Consider the following 17,708-nt stretch of genomic DNA (forward strand, 5'->3'; position numbering starts at 1 on the left):
ATATTCATACAGAAAATACAATGAGAGAGTATTGAGACACACAAGTTTAACCATCTACTTTCAACCTGTCATTGAACTAGCAAACATAAATTATCATTAACACATTTTTCTTTTCAGAAACTTTTTGTTATCTCCTGAATGAAGAACCTCATTATTTAAACCTTTAAGAGAGGAAGACCCTTTAAACGTCCACCTACGATTAATGCTATTACAAAAAAATTGCAAATGCGTTGAAAACAAGATTAATCATTTAAATAGGACATTTATTTACACTTTGTGTGAATTAAAATGGCGATAATGAGATGCAAATTTGAACTTTTTAGGAGTTTTTTTGTAACTCTATTAGTTAAAAGGAACTTAGGATATACCTGTCCTATACAATTTCCTGAAATCTCAACAAAGATTAAATAAAATATATCCTTCCTTTAAAATCTGTACCCTGTAAGTGGGTGACAATCTAGTCCACTCAAAATCTTAAACAAACAAATTTCAGGTCTAGAAAACTAAACTATTGACCATTTATTTTACCAACACTGATTGAACATGCTGTGAATAAAATTCCTAAAATATCAGGTCACTCAATTTATAAACAAAGGCTCTGATCAACAGACTTTGAACAAACAATGCCATTTACGTATTTGGTCTCGCACATATCTTGTGAAGAGGGAAGTTTAACTTTTAATTCCATTTAATGGTGATTTATTTTATCTCATATTATACAAAGTAATGGGTGGGAAACTGAACTAAACAGGACACCTCTCAAAATTTATAGACATTTAAATTTCAATTTGTGCATCTTTGTTCATATAAAAATATACCCTGGGAATTCTATCCAGTAAAAATAATTGCCAACATAAATTTTATAATGTTATTCAAGAAGTTACCTGTTTCAATAGATAGAATCTTAATACGAAAGCTAAATTAAACATAAGGATTGACAGCAAAGTAACTTTTATCAAATAAAACAGCTAATACATCACTTTTTCTCTACTTTCCATACAATTTTATAACCTTGAACACATTAGGTCATAATATACTAATAGTCATTCTCTAGTTATCCCACGATATCGAAAGGGACCAAAATGTTCATAGTAGCTAAGTTAGAAAAGTGTTATGCATGTTGAAAATGTAAAAAGGCTTAAATTGAAAAAAATCACTTTTTAAAGACCAGCAAAATTTTTAAATCTGATAACAAAAATGTTGACTGATTGTTTTTTTATTTCACTTGCACCTTTTTTAATTGACAATCAATCGACTGATTAATTGTTGGTTGCTTAATGTCCTAAATGATAATTGAACCCTTGGTTCAAATTCACTTGATAGTTTCAGCAACAATTATGTGAAAAGAGTAACAAGGACAGACTGACAAGAGATCTTAAAACATGACAAGCACACATTAAACAAAATCAGACCAGCTGAAACAGCATATTTGGGTCCAATAAATACATTTTCTAGAAATTTATGCTTCTTTCTCAATCACGTTTTTTTTTTTTTTTTTTTATATTTGGCTTTCTATCAAGATTTTACGAATACTTTGTCTAAATGAAAAGACCAATCCATTTTTCTTCAAATTACCTAATGATTAAACACCAGTGAGGGTTAATTAGCTTTATGATTGCCATGCAGGGACAGAATAAATTTGCCATAAGTTAATCATTCTCTGAACTTTGGCAATTGGATTTTACAGCAATTGCTTCATGATTATTTCTTTAAAAGACAAATGACAGGTCTGCATGACAGGGACAAGAACATGTTTTATCTATTCTCAATGACTTCTGAGGCAAATGACTTCTTTGCCTTCTTAAGAAACCACCACAACAAAGACAGTTCAAATGTATGCTCTGGTATGTTCATTAATATTCTAATGGCTATCGGCATAGTAAAGGGTTAAATAGCTGAAATACACATTCATTAGTGACTTGCTGATTATTTGTATTCTAAAATTACATCAATTTATTTACATTCATCTTTTTCTTTTGCAGATGAAGAACATGTTGAATCACATAAAAAAGTAAGTTTTATCTTCTTTTTTTACCGATCTCACACAGTGCATGGATCAGGGATAGAACACTTCTGGGATTATTAACCGTTAAATTCCCTAAATCCTTCCTCAACTTATATCAACAGATTTTAAAACCCAGATTTAGTTTTCAAGGATACTTCAAACTCTGTCAAGAAGTCTTAAATCCTTGTGCAAATGGTTTACTTTAAAGAAAGAAAGCATGAAGCCTCATTACTTTCTATGTATCAAAACAAACAACATACACGGATATAGGCTACTTAGCGTCTAATCATCAAAATATGGTAGCAATCATTTCTCAACTTCCATCAAAATGGATAAATAAAAACTTCCTCAGTCTAAATAGAATGAAAAATCTGTCCTTCTTTGTTTAAAGAGAAGTTATATATTTTGAAAAACGACTCCTCTATAAATAAAAATTCGAGAAATAAATGATTTCAGGACCAGAAACAAACTAGCAAAATACTCAAAATAGGGTTAATTTCTATACAGGTGGCTGTGGTGGCATTGTGTGGTTGTTTGGCTGGGTTCATCCAGTACGTTTTGTATTGTTATATTAGAAAAGGTCCTTGGTGTCTAACCATAATCTATACAACATAACCTTCCAATCAATGCCTTTCTAATACTTTCTGCAGCTTTAGTTCTTTGCTTCTTGCATATTCTGCTGATGAAATTGTATTTGAAACTCTATAAGTCTTTTAAGTACAGGCTCAGAAATTTGATCAATATTTATACACATTTTTATGCAGTTGCTGTTATTCAAATCAGCATGGTTGCTGTTGATGATTTCCATGTTGCTATTTTTGCCATTATTATTTGATTCTATGATGTGGGTTGTTATAACAGGACAAAGTACTAGAGTGAACCAGTACAATCAATCACTTTATATTACAATGTAAACTATCAATAAAATCAGTCAATTTTCTACAACAGATTGTTATAACATCCCGGACCAGTAATTAGCAAAAAATTGACCACAGTGATGGCCATAATGGCAATACATTAGTCCACAATTAACTTTAATGGATTTTATTGAAGATGATAACCAAACAATCTTTAAACAAGTGGAATGGTTTCATACAATGTCTATTGTAGAATGGAATACTTTGATAAGTTATTAATTCCAAACCTCAGCTATTGTTAAGAAGACTCCATACAAAACTGGTTTTTAGACACACAAATGAAAAGCACATGCAAGCAGATACTTTCATGTTCTGATTAATATGGTTCATTGAATTCATAAAGATTCAAAATAAAGAATTTAAAAGCTCAAATTGCTATGAAAAAAATTGACCTTAATATTATGGCTTTTTACCTTTTATTTCAAAGTATAATAGGAAAGTTAATGGTAAAAGATGTTAAAAGTATTTGAATCAAACTGATACCAAAACAAAATGCATCCTCAAATTATCTAATTTTGTCAATGTTTCATTCTTGGAATCAAAATTTTAATGATAAAAATTTGGTTCCCATAGAATTAAAGGAAACTCATTAAGGTTAATATCAACATTGTATAACATAAGGTAGAAATAGCAAGCAAAATCCATAAGGAGAAGTAATTATGTAACATCAGGTAACAATAAAAAAATGTTGAGGATAATAACCTCATGTATCCTGTCTTCCTGAACAAATGTAAAAATTCTTATCCCATTGAAAAATACTTCTTATAAAAAATATCAACTTCATTTCACAACAATAACAAAAGATTGTGCAGTCTGTTGTTTAAAAAATCAATATGGCTACAAAACCTGGCTCCACTGCTTTTACATATCAAGTCTTATGGATAGTTTTAAGTTATGTATTTATACATTATCAAACCGTCTTGATCGAAATATATGTTTTACTGGACACTTGGGACAGTAAATAAGTTGTAATGTACTTATTTGATTATGATAAACATTATTGAATTTTCTACCTTTAATTGATTATCGTACCTGGGAAAACATTTCAGTCAGGTGTTATAATTAAAAGTGGAAGCTGGCACAAAGGTTGTGTTACCACATCAATATAGTATAGCGTGGATAAAATGGATTCTTGTATTGTTGGACTTGTTTTTCGTATTTTAAGGTTAGTAATGTTATTTAAGCATGTAACCTGACAATGTAGATAGATGAAAAGTTCGCTTCCAATCTTTTTACAATCACAAGACAAGTTAAATGCCAGATAGCATCACTGGATTCTGTATTTTTTCAAAAAATATTCTGTGGCATGTCCCGGCAGGGTACTTTACAAATCAATAGCTTCACACAACATGTGTTTACTCTAGATAATTTTCTATTTTATAGAGGTAACTTAGAAACATTGAAGTTCAATATGTTAACTAAATTGTCTGTCTATCAAACAGGGTATGTGGTTTTCTATAAAAACATACTCTTTAGGATTTCTTTTGAAGGGTTAATATTGAGTGTTCTAATGTGATAGGGTGTTTTAAACATCTCCAGTGTAACTGAAATTAACTTTTTTGGCAATTTTAATAGATTTAAAGGTGCAGCTTTAACAAAAAAAACAGAAGTGCTAAGTCTATTTACAGAGAAACTTTTTGCCATCTTCTCTAACTTCAATAATATCGTAGATTTCTTTTTCTAAATAAGGCAACAGTGGTGTTTTTTAGATAAAAGTTATTGAACAGGGATAATTTGAATGTAAAAATTGTCATCAAATTTTATATAGTATGGGTGTGTTTTTGATTTTGAAAGTTTTACTTTTTAGAAGGCTGAGGGGTTTGAAATTTTGGATTCCACACATAAAAAAAACACAACATAGACAGCCTTCATTTCACACAAGAGATTAAACTATTTTGTACAAAACCATTATTTCTATTATACTTCCAGAACAGTGACCTCAGATCTCTTACTTTGTCATTATCCTATTTCTAGCACAAAAACCTGATAGGATCTACTTGTCATATTTCATTTAAAATAGTGTTTCATATTCTAACTTTATTCATATTTGTCGGACAGTCAATCTTTATAGCAGTTTTTTTTTAATCAAATAGCAAAGAAAATCTTGAAAACGTAAATATAATCATTCACATGACTGATTGCTTCAAGAAGTGCATGTAAACAACGATTGGTGAAGAGAATGAATATCAATATCTACATTAGATCTTGTTAACAATTAGGTGTAGTAATCAAGTGCCGTGGAGGATTCGTGGAAATCTAGTTAGATCTGATGCTCATTTTATTGCCTTACATGTATTATTAACATCACTATCTTTCTACTTGGTCAGTTTTTTACTGCAGACAGTATTGAAGCAATAAACCAAAATACTCACATATTCCATTCCTAAATCTCGTTAGCTGCATCTTCTCGCCTGGAACATATCAATAATTTATTTTAAATTGAAATGAGTAAAGCAACATAATTACAGTTAAACCTTATTTCGTCCAACTAAACAATATACAATGATAAAAAAAACATGTTGTATTTAGAAAATATACCAGGCATTGTTTTCAGCCGTCCTTGAAGTATCTTTATTTCCATTGGTATGTCAGATTGAAATGCATACGCTGCACAATGCACTGCATGTGACAGAAAATCCCAACAATTTTCAAACAAAGAAAATTATTTGAAAAGGTCACAATTTTACCCCTATTTCTGGTTTAATTTTCAAATTAGGATTAAATGGCAATTATCACAATGTTTACAGCCTTGACAATGACTTGACAGGAAATAGGTATATAATTGGAATGATAATTTACATATCAGTGTTCTTTTTATGACTTAATAACTAACTTAAATCTTAATTTTCCGCCAAATTCAATAAAAACATGCAAATTTCAATAAGTTTTTAGGTCCACAAACATATAGAACATGCCTCAACAAAAAATATACTTAACTTTTTGTTTGTTAACAATTAAACAATCTGGCATGAATATATCAATTGTTAAATTATCTGCGTTCTACGTTTCCTAATCTGAATTTGGGAGACTTTGTCAAATTTCACTAAAATCTCAATGTTTTCCCTAATAGGGGTGTAACTGGGAAGGCTTCTAACAAAAACTCATCAAAAATTGACTTGTTTCACTCTCTATCACATACTTGCATCAAATTGAAACACTTTTCATCATGAAATAATGAACTTGATATATAAGGGTCCAAAAATAACCCTTACTAATACTATTACTGAACTAATACTATTTTGTGGAAAAATGTCTTATGAAATTACAAAGCTAAAAATCTTGAGAGCACTGTATTTTTAAATCATGTCCATTTACCCATAGATTTTAAAATACAATGTTGTGTAACATTTGCTACAACTCTAGCAGAAGCAGATCCAGGGGGTTGACTAAGTGAGACGTGGTCTCTTTTATTGCTGAAATTTGTGTTTTTTAGTATCAGGCCATTGCTATGCTCCACCTCTAAATCAAAGCTCACAAAAGTATGACTTTATGCTATTCTAAGTATCAAAATACAAAGCTTAAAAGTCGGTGAAGCATGGACATATTTACTATTTCTCTAGTGAGATGCTTGAAAGACTCCATTATATAGATTTAGCCCCAATCAAAATTGCATGACTTCATGTCATTTAGCTTGTACTAAGAGCTGTACTTGAGTGCAAACTTTACAACAGACAATTAAGTGTGTGATGTTGCTGATGAGACTTCCCTAAACACATCACTTTACAAAACAATAATTATAAAGCTAAGACAGTCATCTTCGGCAAAAATATATAATGACCTATATTTTGTAGAGAACTTGCAAACCAAAGCCTGAAAACAAAACAGCATGAAAGTAGGTCACATGATAGTAAGGAACTCATTGAAATAGAAATATATGTCCTAATGACACAAATTTGCTGGCAAAACATCACACTGTTAATTACATCTCCATACAGTTATAAAGTGGTTTTATACAAGAATCATGCTTACTTCATTAATTCAATATAATTGGTGTTTGAAAATTCAGGTCAATGAAAACCTGAGTTATTGTGAACTGTAAAGCCAACATGCCAACACTCTATTGACTTATTAAGGTTAAAAAAAAGTAGATATTATACCTACAAAGTGCATTAAAAGACTCATTATGCCACTGTATGGGATCTACCCCAGTATCTGTATGTTTGAATCTATCCAGCATGTCTGCTCCATAAAAAAATTTAATAACAGTCCTTCTATGAATGTAGACATGTTGTATGCATCCAATACTTTTTATATACATTTTACCCCTGAGAAAGACCTTTATATAAAGGTTTGACTGTACACAGTCACTCAGTAACTTGGATTTCTATGTTTTAATCGAGATTGCACTTCAGCGTGAAAAACAAGCGGTGAGAAACTATTTTGAGTCAGATTTTACTGTACTCCACTAGTATCACTAGAAACAATTTACAAGCAATTGAAAATTACAACTTCTAGAGTAAATTGTTATTGCTTTGTGTATTCTTTATTTGATGTGCATGCCTACAGCATTAAAGTTACATCACTGTTTTCCTGTGCCAGGTGACATAATAATATTTAGCAAGAGTAAAAATGTACGTTTTATTGGTTCCATAAGCAAGATACAATTCATAAATCTTTGTGGCATGAAGTCACTTGTACTCCAAAGTGCAACATGTATCATACTGGTGCATTTAATGTAAGAAAAGAAGTTCTGTATGATTGAATTGAAAACTTGTTTCAATGTATTATTTCTAAGATTATAGAAAAACGAGTACTGGAAACCATTACTTCTTCAAAACAAACATGTTGGAAACAGAGAGAAATCACAAAACCAGATAGACCCAGGGATCTCCATGGATGAAAATTGAACCATGGAGGAACTTTCACCATTACAAACCTTGTCTACACTGTACAGTGTAGCGCGATCGGAAGTATTTTATCCCTCCATACAAGGAATGGTGAAAATGCTAATTCATTGCTTATTTAAATTATATTTATTTGAATTTTCATTATAGAATTAGAAGTATCAATATTTTCATTTATTGCCGTTTTTAACCATTCAAATGCTAAGTCATCATGCCCCCCCCCCCCCCTTAGTCGAGAATGACCAAAAGCTGTCATGAAGGTCCCCATGCAGATTTCTTTTATTTTTGGTAATTGTTATGGGGGTTAAAAATCATCTAATGTGGAGCTTATTTTCGTGGACACTGTCAAATTCAGAGCCCATTACCGGTATGGCTGATTTGCAGCAACAACAAAACAATTCGTACGGGTTATGTAAAAGGTTAAAGAGATTTGTAAAGCAAACGTCGACAAATGAAAAGGTTTTTAATGACTATCTGGAAAAATTGATGCTCTGCAACATGCATCTTTCGAGTCTGAATAGAAACCGGAAACGCGGATGTATCAATTTGATTGTAATATACGAAATGAATTCGGAATTTAGATACGATATTTCTTTACAGGAAATATTTAAGTTTTTACTTTTAAACTTTTAAAGTAATTCTAAATTATCGTTACAGCAGTACTCGATTTATTTACGATGAAATAATATTTACTGTTTTGCGTCTTATTTTGTACTTCTTAAAAAAGGGGGATGCTGATTGCGTAAGTCAAAATAAAGCACGTGTTCGACTTGTTAAACTGTTTTCTTTGTAACTGGATTCATTTATTAATTTATTTATTTAATCTAAATGATCATAATCATTTGCTGAAACTTAGTTGATTACTTCGACAAATGGATCGTCTATCCTCAGATAGTATTCTCCTGTTTGGTTTGTTGATCTACCTGTACAAGCTCAGGTACAAGTAATTAGCGATCTTAATCCGGATATCCCTCAGGCGTTAGAACTGTATTGGATTATAACATAAAAAGCCTAAGGGTTATGCAATTACATGCATTTGATTATAATTGATAAAAAAAATGGCGTCGGGCTACAAAAAACGATGAAGTTTTGAACGATGGCGGAAGACAATTTAACGATGGCGCAAGACAATTTAACGATGGCGCGAGTCATTTGACGATGGCGCGAGTCATTTGACGATGGCGCAAGACATTTGAACGATGGCGGGGCTCCATCGTTAAACAGGCCATGGAGATCCCTGTAGACCTTGAATAAGCATAAAACATATTGTGTTTAGTTTTCTCGATTGAATTGTTTTACATTTGTAATTTTGTGGCCTTTTATAGCTGACTATACAGTATTGATCTATTGTGGTTAGTTATCATACCACATCTTCCTTTTTTGTTTAATAACAATAATACATGTTTGCATCCTAAAAGTGTTTTATCTTCCACATCTAGACCATTGCATTCATCAGACAAACAAACTAGAGGCTCTCAAGAGCCTGTGTCGCTCACCTTGGTCTTTGTGCATATTAACAATAAACACAGATAAATTCATGACAAAATTGAGTTTTGGTGATGGTGATGTGTTTGTAGATCTTTCTTTACTGAATATTCTTGTTGCTACAATTATCTCTATCTATAATGAACTTGGCCCAGTAATTACAGTGGAAAATATTTCCTAAAAATTTACAAAAATTAACAAAAATTTATGAAAATTGTTAACAATTGACTATAAAGAGCAATAACTCCTTAAGGGGTCAATTGACAATTTTGGTCTTGTTGACTTATTTGTAGATCTTATTTTGCTGTTTACAGTTTATCTCTATCTATAATAATATTCAAGATAACCAAAATCTGCAAAATTTCCTTAAAATTACTAATTTGGGGGCAGCAACCCAACAACAGGTTGTCCAATTTGTCTGAAAATTTCAGGGCAGATAGATCTTGACCTGATAATTAATTTTATCTCATGTCAGATTTGTCTGAAAATTTCAGGGCAGATAGATCTTGACCTGATAATTAATTTTATCTCATGTCAGATTTGCTCTAAATGCTTTGGTTTTTGAGTTATAAGCCAAAAACTGCATTTTACCCCTATGTTCTATTTTTAGCCATGGCAGCCATCTTGGTTGGTTGGCGGGTCACGCCACACACTTTTTTAACAATATACCCCAATGATGATTGTGGCCAAGTTTGGTTTAATTTGGCCCAGTAGTTTCAGAGGAGAACATTTTTGTGAAAGATTACAAAAATTTACGAAAAATTGGTCAAAATTGACTATAAAGGGCAATAACTCCTTAACGGGTCAACTGACCATTTTAGTCATCTTAACTTATCTGCAGATCTTACTTTGCTGAACATTATTGCTGATTACATTTTATCTCTTTCTATAATAATATTCAAGATAATAACCAAAATCTGCAAAATTTCCTTCAATTACTTATTTCGGGGCAGCAACCCAACAACCCGTTGTCCGATTCATTTGAAAGTTTCAGGGCAGATAGATTTTCACTTGATGAATGATTTTACTCCATGTCAGATTTGCTCTAAATGCTTTGGTTTCAGAGATATAAGTCAAAATCTACATTTCACCCCTATGTTCTATTTTTAGCCATGGCAGCCATCTTGGTTGGTTGGCCGGGTCATGCCACACATTTTTTAAACTAGATACCCCAAAGATGATTGTGGCCAAGTTTGGATTAATTTGGCCCTGTAGTTTCAGAGGAGAAGATTTTTGTAATAGATTACTAAGATTTACAAAAAATGGTTAAAAATTGACTAAAAAGGGCAATAACTCCTAAAGCGGTCAACTGACCATTTCGGTCATGTGTACTTATTTGTAAATCTTACTTTTTTGAACATTATTGCTGTTTACAGTTAATCTCTATCTGTAATAATATTCAAGATAATAACCAAAAACAGCAAAATTTCCTTAAAATTACCAATTCAGGGGCAGCAACCCAACAACCGGATGTCCGATTCATCTGAAAATTTCAGGGCAGAGAGATCTTGACCTGATAAACAATTTTACCCATGTCAGATTTGCTCTAAATGCTTTGGTTTTTGAGTTGTAAGCCAAAAACTGCATTTTACCCCTATGTTCTATTTTTAGCCATGGCAGACATCTTGGTTGGTTGGCGGGGTCCCGCCACAAATTTTTTAAATTAGATACCCCAATGATGATTGTGGCCTAGTTTGGTTAATTTGGCCCAGTATTTTCAGAGGAGAAGATCTTAGAAAAGTTAACAACGATGGACGCCGCCGGACGCCAAGTGATGGGAAAAGCTCACTTGGCCCTTTGGGCCAGGTGAGCTAAAAATTGGCAAAATACCTTCAATAATCCCCCACCAGTAAATCCAAACAAAAATATTTCTTTCCATCAAATTGCTGGGTCTTCTCTTGTTCCCTCTTCATAATACTGGTTTTAAAACCTTTTGCCTAAAAATGTAATTTTCAAGTACAGCACCTGGTAAATAACTACTCATGGCAAAGCTAGGACCATAGGTACTCGTTAGGATTAAAATAAGGTGCAAACTAAAAAGAAATATGGGCTTTCTAAGCTAGCATCAAATCATTCCAAGAAAATCCTATGGCTGAGACAACAGCTGATTTATATCCAATTTCTGAGACTTTTATCAGTTATAAAGGGACATAACTTTAAAATTTATCAGCAACAGATAACTATATTACATAACAATCACAGACTATCATGCATTAATTGAGAAAAAAAAAACATAATTTAGAAGCTGTATCAGCATGTTAAAATTCTTATCTTAGAAAATAAATTTTCACTTTTTTTTAATCTTGTTTCTTTCATAACAAAATCTACTTTTAATAATCAAAAATATGAATTTATTTTCTAATTTACAAATCTTATAAACTATATACTTCAAATCTGTTTTGAAGTAAATTTGTTGAGTGTTTGATTATCATAGAATCTTAATCTATGTACTAAATAAGTTTTAATCTACACCTATCTCCAATGTTTTAAATGTATATTTTATGTTCAAATTAAACCTGTATGTCATCATAAAATAATGGAGAAAATTCACTTTTTTTAAACATAAAACTACATTACAATTGTCTTGGAACTTTACTAGCATTGCCTTTAATAGCTTATTGTTTGGTGTGAGCCCAGGCTCCATGTTGAAGACCATGCTTTGATCTATAATTGTTTACTTCTCCAAATTGTGACTTGGATGGAGAGTTGTCTCATTGGCACTCATACCCCATCTTCTTATATCTACCTAAAATGCAGCCTTTTCTATTACCTCAACTAAATACATTGTCATTTTTTCATGATCAAACTTAATGTATCTACTCCAAAATAATATACCTTCTGTAAAAACAATCTTGAATGTGATGTTGATTAAAAGGGAAACTACTCCATCAATCTCTCTTTCAAAAAGCAAAAAAAAAATTCCTGAAAAAGAAAATGCCATGTATAAAAATATGACAAATGTAAGCCAGCATAAGCTGTCAACAGTGTTATGTGTCATGGATTGTTTACTGTAAGGTAACATTTGGTCATAAATATTGAAACGACAAGTAATGATATATTTTTATGATTGATACCATATTACAGAGATCAATTTTTTTTCATTGGGGTCAGTAGCAGGTTGTATGAAGGAGTACGTCAAAAGATGGATGTGTTCATTCCACCAGTTATAAACACCATGTACAAATAGATGGTATTTATAGCATTTTAACATTTTTACTCCTCTATCAAACTGCAAATGTGCCACATCTGGTCCAAAAATTTCTAATATGACAAAGATGTATTGCCATATATTGTTTGTTTTGGCAAACTTGCACTGGATTAATAGCATGTCAAAAACATTTCAGAAATTAATATCATTTACTGCACATCATCTTACACTCCATACAGAATAAATTCAAGTGCACTAAATTTAGAAATCACTTCAGAGTTTTCATTAATGCAAAGCACTGAGACAAAATATGCTTCAAAATAATTAAATTTGCATTACTGATGACAGTATTGTCACCACAATAATTCAAGGGCTTCATCTGTCATACCAGGATACAGATGTAGTGCATCAAAACAACTGAATTACAACTAACAAAATATTGATAAGGTTTGCTATACATGTACCTCAATTCTAGAAGCTTTTGTTCTCATTTAAAAGGCTTCTCAAACATATTTTCAACTTGCATGCTTAACATTTGTATGTATTCTAATGTTTGTGTCAAAGACATATTGATTTTAAATCTTTAAAACTTTGTTCTGATTCTATTTAACTACAGTTCTATTAAGATAAAAATTAAATAAAAAGGGAGACAACTTGTCCATAGTATTCAAAAGCTTATTTTGAGTAAATGATTTTAAATCGACAAATGCAGTAAGTAATCAATGTTCAGCAACTGTAAACCTCTAAAAGCTACAACCCCTTCAAACCCTGAATCTGTTAAACATGTCTTTTGTTGAGGTTATGAGTCAAATATTGGTTGAGGAAGATTATTACCTCCCTTGGGGATTATCCAAACACTTTGTTTCTAAAGATGTGTGAGAAAAATAACAAAAATATAGCAAACTTTCTTTTTTCTCTTTGTATTATATATCTCACAAGAAAAAGTATGTTTGTAATTTTTAGAAAAAAATCCCTAGTTTGCTCATCAGGAACCTCATTAGTGGTAGTTGACTTATTTAAATATTGTTTGCCAATGGTTTTTTTTATATTTTAAAACATTTGTTGAAATGGGTAATCTTTACTAGATCCGGTTAATTGATTCAATACTTGTCTGATTTATAGAAGATTGGTCACCTGGACGTCTCCTGTTCCAGCAGTAAAACCCCTGCTTGAGTTGGGCATCCATTTTGCTGAGCAGGATGTATAAATGAATAGGAAATTCTGATCGAATTAGAAAGTTAAATCTGATGCCTCAAAAAGGACAAGTGAGGAGGCGCCCAATTTTATTGCAAAAACTTATTTTGGGAGTCTTTTGCCAGGCAAAATCCAACTGTTTTCAATGGAAGTCCAAATGTTTAACTGTTCGTTCAAGTCAACCTTACTTGCAGCTCCTACATATTGTATTAGTTGATAATGATTACTCATTCTGAGTATGCATGAAATAATTACCAATTCAGTTTAAGCAAGTAAATACTTGACTAGAGTATAAGCAATTGATGGCTTGACATACAATATAGATACTTGTATATCATTGGGACCATCATGTTGACCTCTAAAATGTCTTTTCATTCTTTATGTTAATGGGTTTCTGTCTAATTGACATATACTCCATATCATTGTTATTCATATTACACAAATTTCAACAGATGAACAGTATCCAGCATAAAATGGAGAATAAGTTTAGGTTTCTATTACTTCACCTTGAACTCCCATATTTATTTTAAGAAAACTTTGCGAATTAATTTGGTATTACATTTTATTAGAATACTACATTAACTTTATTTACAGAGCAATAATAAAAGGTTTTGATTTTTGCACTCCTCCTGGTGTAATTTAAAACTACTTAAATTCAAAAACATTGCACCACTGCTCTGAAAACATAAGTTAAATATCATCTTTTTAATTCTTATTTGGTGTGAAATTTTCTAAACCTATAGTAAATGTTAATTTCTGTGTCTTTTTGGTCTCTTGTGGAGAGTTGTCTCATTGGCAATCCTACCACATCTTCTCGTTTATAGTTAAGAACTTCCTCCAGTAATTTTTCCCAGCAAAAAGAATGTTAAAAAAAGATAAGATTTATTCATCTGCCAATTTTATTACAAGGATGATGAAAGAGCAAGTGCTAGTTGATTTGATTTAAAACAATTATTCAATAGATAACCAAAAAATATCTTATAGTCTGAGAAAAGTCTGTTGTTGCTTCTAGCTAATGTGATAAAAAAGAATGTGCTTAAGGTGTACATCTTTCAACTATTAAATTCAATTTTAAATATGATAACCCTCTATATTTCAGAGCGTGGGAACAAAATCATATATAGAAAATATGGAAATATCATATTTTCTATTCAATTATTAGGCAATAAAAAGAAATGAAATTTTTGTGTTCTTCTTCATCCTATAAAATATTATCTATCTCTTCAAATTGGAGTTAAATGTTGTCTATATGATTTTTAAAGCTCTGACACTCCGGTACAACATTGTAAGAAACTGAAAGACACACCAAAGTCATCATATTGCAAAGATTACGGACCCATTAAGATATTTCTACATTTTTCACTTAATTTTATTTTCCTTTTTAATGCAATTGTTAAAAATCACCTTTCCATGAAATCTGACTTAAAAGGTTAATTTGTAAATCTGTGCAATTGAGCAATCTATTAAATAACTTTAACTTCAGAAAGTAAGATTTGAATTTGAGATTTTCCCAGGGTAAATAATCCTATGTATACTCTTACCTACCTAAACATTGCATTCTATCATTTAAATTTCTTTTTACAAAACTATCTCTTTTGAGTTTATAATTTTGAAAAAGTGTTTTGCTAATCCACTCAAAGAGCAAATCACTTGAATAATTGCTTATTTCACACTCAAGCCCAGTAAATTTATTTAAAAGCACCTCATTGTAAGAACACATCTTGACGTTTTTCTGTTATGCTAATGTGAAGAACTTAAGATTTCAAAAGTATAAAATTAACTGAAGAAATTGAAAAGCTATATATTAAAGAGGAGATTAAAATGTTTAAAGGTACAACAGTTCACATGTCGATGTATCTTGTGTGAACACGTGAGCTTTACACTAAAATTACACGTAGCAAATAACATTATTCATGTTATCAAATCTATTGTGTAATATATTAACTCATTCAATCTTTTGGTCCATATAATAACATGATACTTGTTTCAATTTTTCTATTAAGTAACCCAGGTTCAAAGCCTCAATTTGTTGACAAATCATGACAAAAAAATGTAACAAGTTTAGAAGGGCATGGGAAACTTATAATTTATACTATACTGTTTCCATTTTTTTTGACTCATCAAATTTCATCAATGAAATCTTCTTTGTGGGAGAACTTTACACATCAGGATGTAACTTATTATTAGCATAATGCACATCTGTGCAGTACTGCAAGAAAATAAAACAAATGTTTTATTTTTTCAACTTAATGACGATGCTCAAAGCTATATGAATTTATGATTTTAACATATCAAGAATTTAACAAGGCATTATAAAATTAGAAATGCCTTTCAGATTTATAGAAAATAAGAAGTTTACCATGTCAGGTGCGTTTGATTTCAATCTTAAACGACTAACATTGCCAGTTTTCTTACAATAGGTCAGTGGTTCTCTCTTGGCACCCTGGCTTCGTCCACCAAGAAAATCTAGCCGCCACCAAATAGCCAATAGTATGCTGAAAGGTGCATTAAACACCAAATTAATCCATCCTAATGCAAATAAAAACAAAATAGTAATATATAGAAAATTTATTCAGCCATAACTTTCAATAGCCACAGTGTCTTTTAGAACCTCCGCTGAGGACAGTGACTTTTATAAACCTCCTTCAATATCAAAGTCAAGGATGGATGTTCAGGTATTCAATATACTTGCATCTCCAGCTTAGATTGAATTATGTTACAAATTGATAAATAGAAAAATGTTTTAATCAATTTGTAAACAAAATACACACAACAGTATTTTTAAATCTCTTCTGGAAAAAAAGCAGTTATAAATTATTACAATAAATTACAATATTTCTATTATTTTGAAGTTCCGGTAACAAACTTTAACAAAATAATTAAATTCTATCTGACCTAAGATAGCTTTAGGAGTAAATAAAATGTTAAAGAGAAGACATAAAGAATGGTGTCTTAGGAAATTTCAAGTGTGATAATGAAGCAATTCATAACATAGGTTCATATATCTATACATATGAATCAAAGCTCATTAATTTAAGCTTAAGTTATATGATAACTATTTTTGATAAAGTTAAAAATAATTTATTTAACTATTTTGTATAATCCCTTTAAAACATAATTAATGGTAAATGACTATTGATGGCGAGACTCAATAGTAGATTGAAATCAGTACGAGGTTATCAGACTTTATTGTTTCCCAGCAAGTCAGTACTATGAAATCTGACACAACCATTTTAATGCATCACTAGAACTTCAATTCTCCTTGTATTTAAACTTTTCAGCTCTGTTGCCGACAATTGTTACTAAGCTTACATACACTTGATACATTGAAACTATTCTGATCGCAGCACAAAAGAACATGGATTGGTCCTTTAAGCATTAATTATTGATAAACAGTTTCCTAAATGATCCTAAACTAAGTTTAGATATTAAAGATAAACCTGACAATATTTCCACATATTTGTTATATTTCTCATGGCTTAAGATCTGCTATAGTTGACTCAGGACTTTAGAAGGTTATGTTGTTTTTTCTGCACCTCCTAAAACTGGTGAGTATGTAATATAACTGATCAATTACTTGTCAAGTTATTTCAATTACGTGTACTTGGCTCTCTATGTACTGCTATTGTTACTTTACAATGGTTAAGAGCTTTCTGAATGAATATGTAACAATATTTATAACTAGTTTACTAGACCATTGAGAAACATCAATACCTAAATCGATGCTGAAACTGAGAGAAAATCAAAGCAGTCTTTGAGTACAAGTAGAAATATTTGCTGACTGCTAAAATCAAATCATTTTGCATGACAATCTGTTCTTCAAAAATAGAAGAAGTCTATTTTAGAAACTGGGTTAGTTCCCAAGCTTACGTAACAATTTCGATCAATGTGTAAGGTTGATGGCTTTTAACATCAAGTGGCAAATATTACATGCATATAAGAATGTATTCCACTATGTACTAGACTTAAGCAGGTTGTGTCTAGTTTTGAATATACTAATTCAAAGGGAATCAGTTAATAGAACGATATGTCCACAGTTTCAAAACATATTATTTTGATTCATAGAATACATTTGATTCCTCAATGAAGCATACTTGTTATAGAACCAACAAATA

General features: G+C 31.1%; 1 protein-coding gene across 6 annotated transcripts in view; it reads left to right on the plus strand.

The window, feature by feature from the left end:
* The window catches only part of LOC143068351 (uncharacterized), an 82,708-nt gene that overhangs the window by 38,047 nt on the left and 26,953 nt on the right, over nucleotides 1-17,708 (plus strand). For 4 of the 6 annotated variants that reach the window (XM_076242339.1, XM_076242335.1, XM_076242337.1 and 1 more), the window contains exon 2: nucleotides 1,983-2,011. The gene's annotated coding sequence lies outside the window, so the exon portion shown is untranslated. Of the gene's footprint in view, nucleotides 1-1,982; nucleotides 2,012-3,994; nucleotides 4,088-17,118; nucleotides 17,142-17,708 lie in introns of those variants that run through there. The other 2 variants (XM_076242340.1, XM_076242341.1) reach the window with 2 other exon arrangements.

Source organism: Mytilus galloprovincialis, chromosome 3 (genome assembly GCF_965363235.1).
Source record: "Mytilus galloprovincialis chromosome 3, xbMytGall1.hap1.1, whole genome shotgun sequence".
In the NCBI taxonomy this organism is placed as follows: Eukaryota; Metazoa; Mollusca; class Bivalvia; order Mytilida; family Mytilidae; genus Mytilus; species Mytilus galloprovincialis.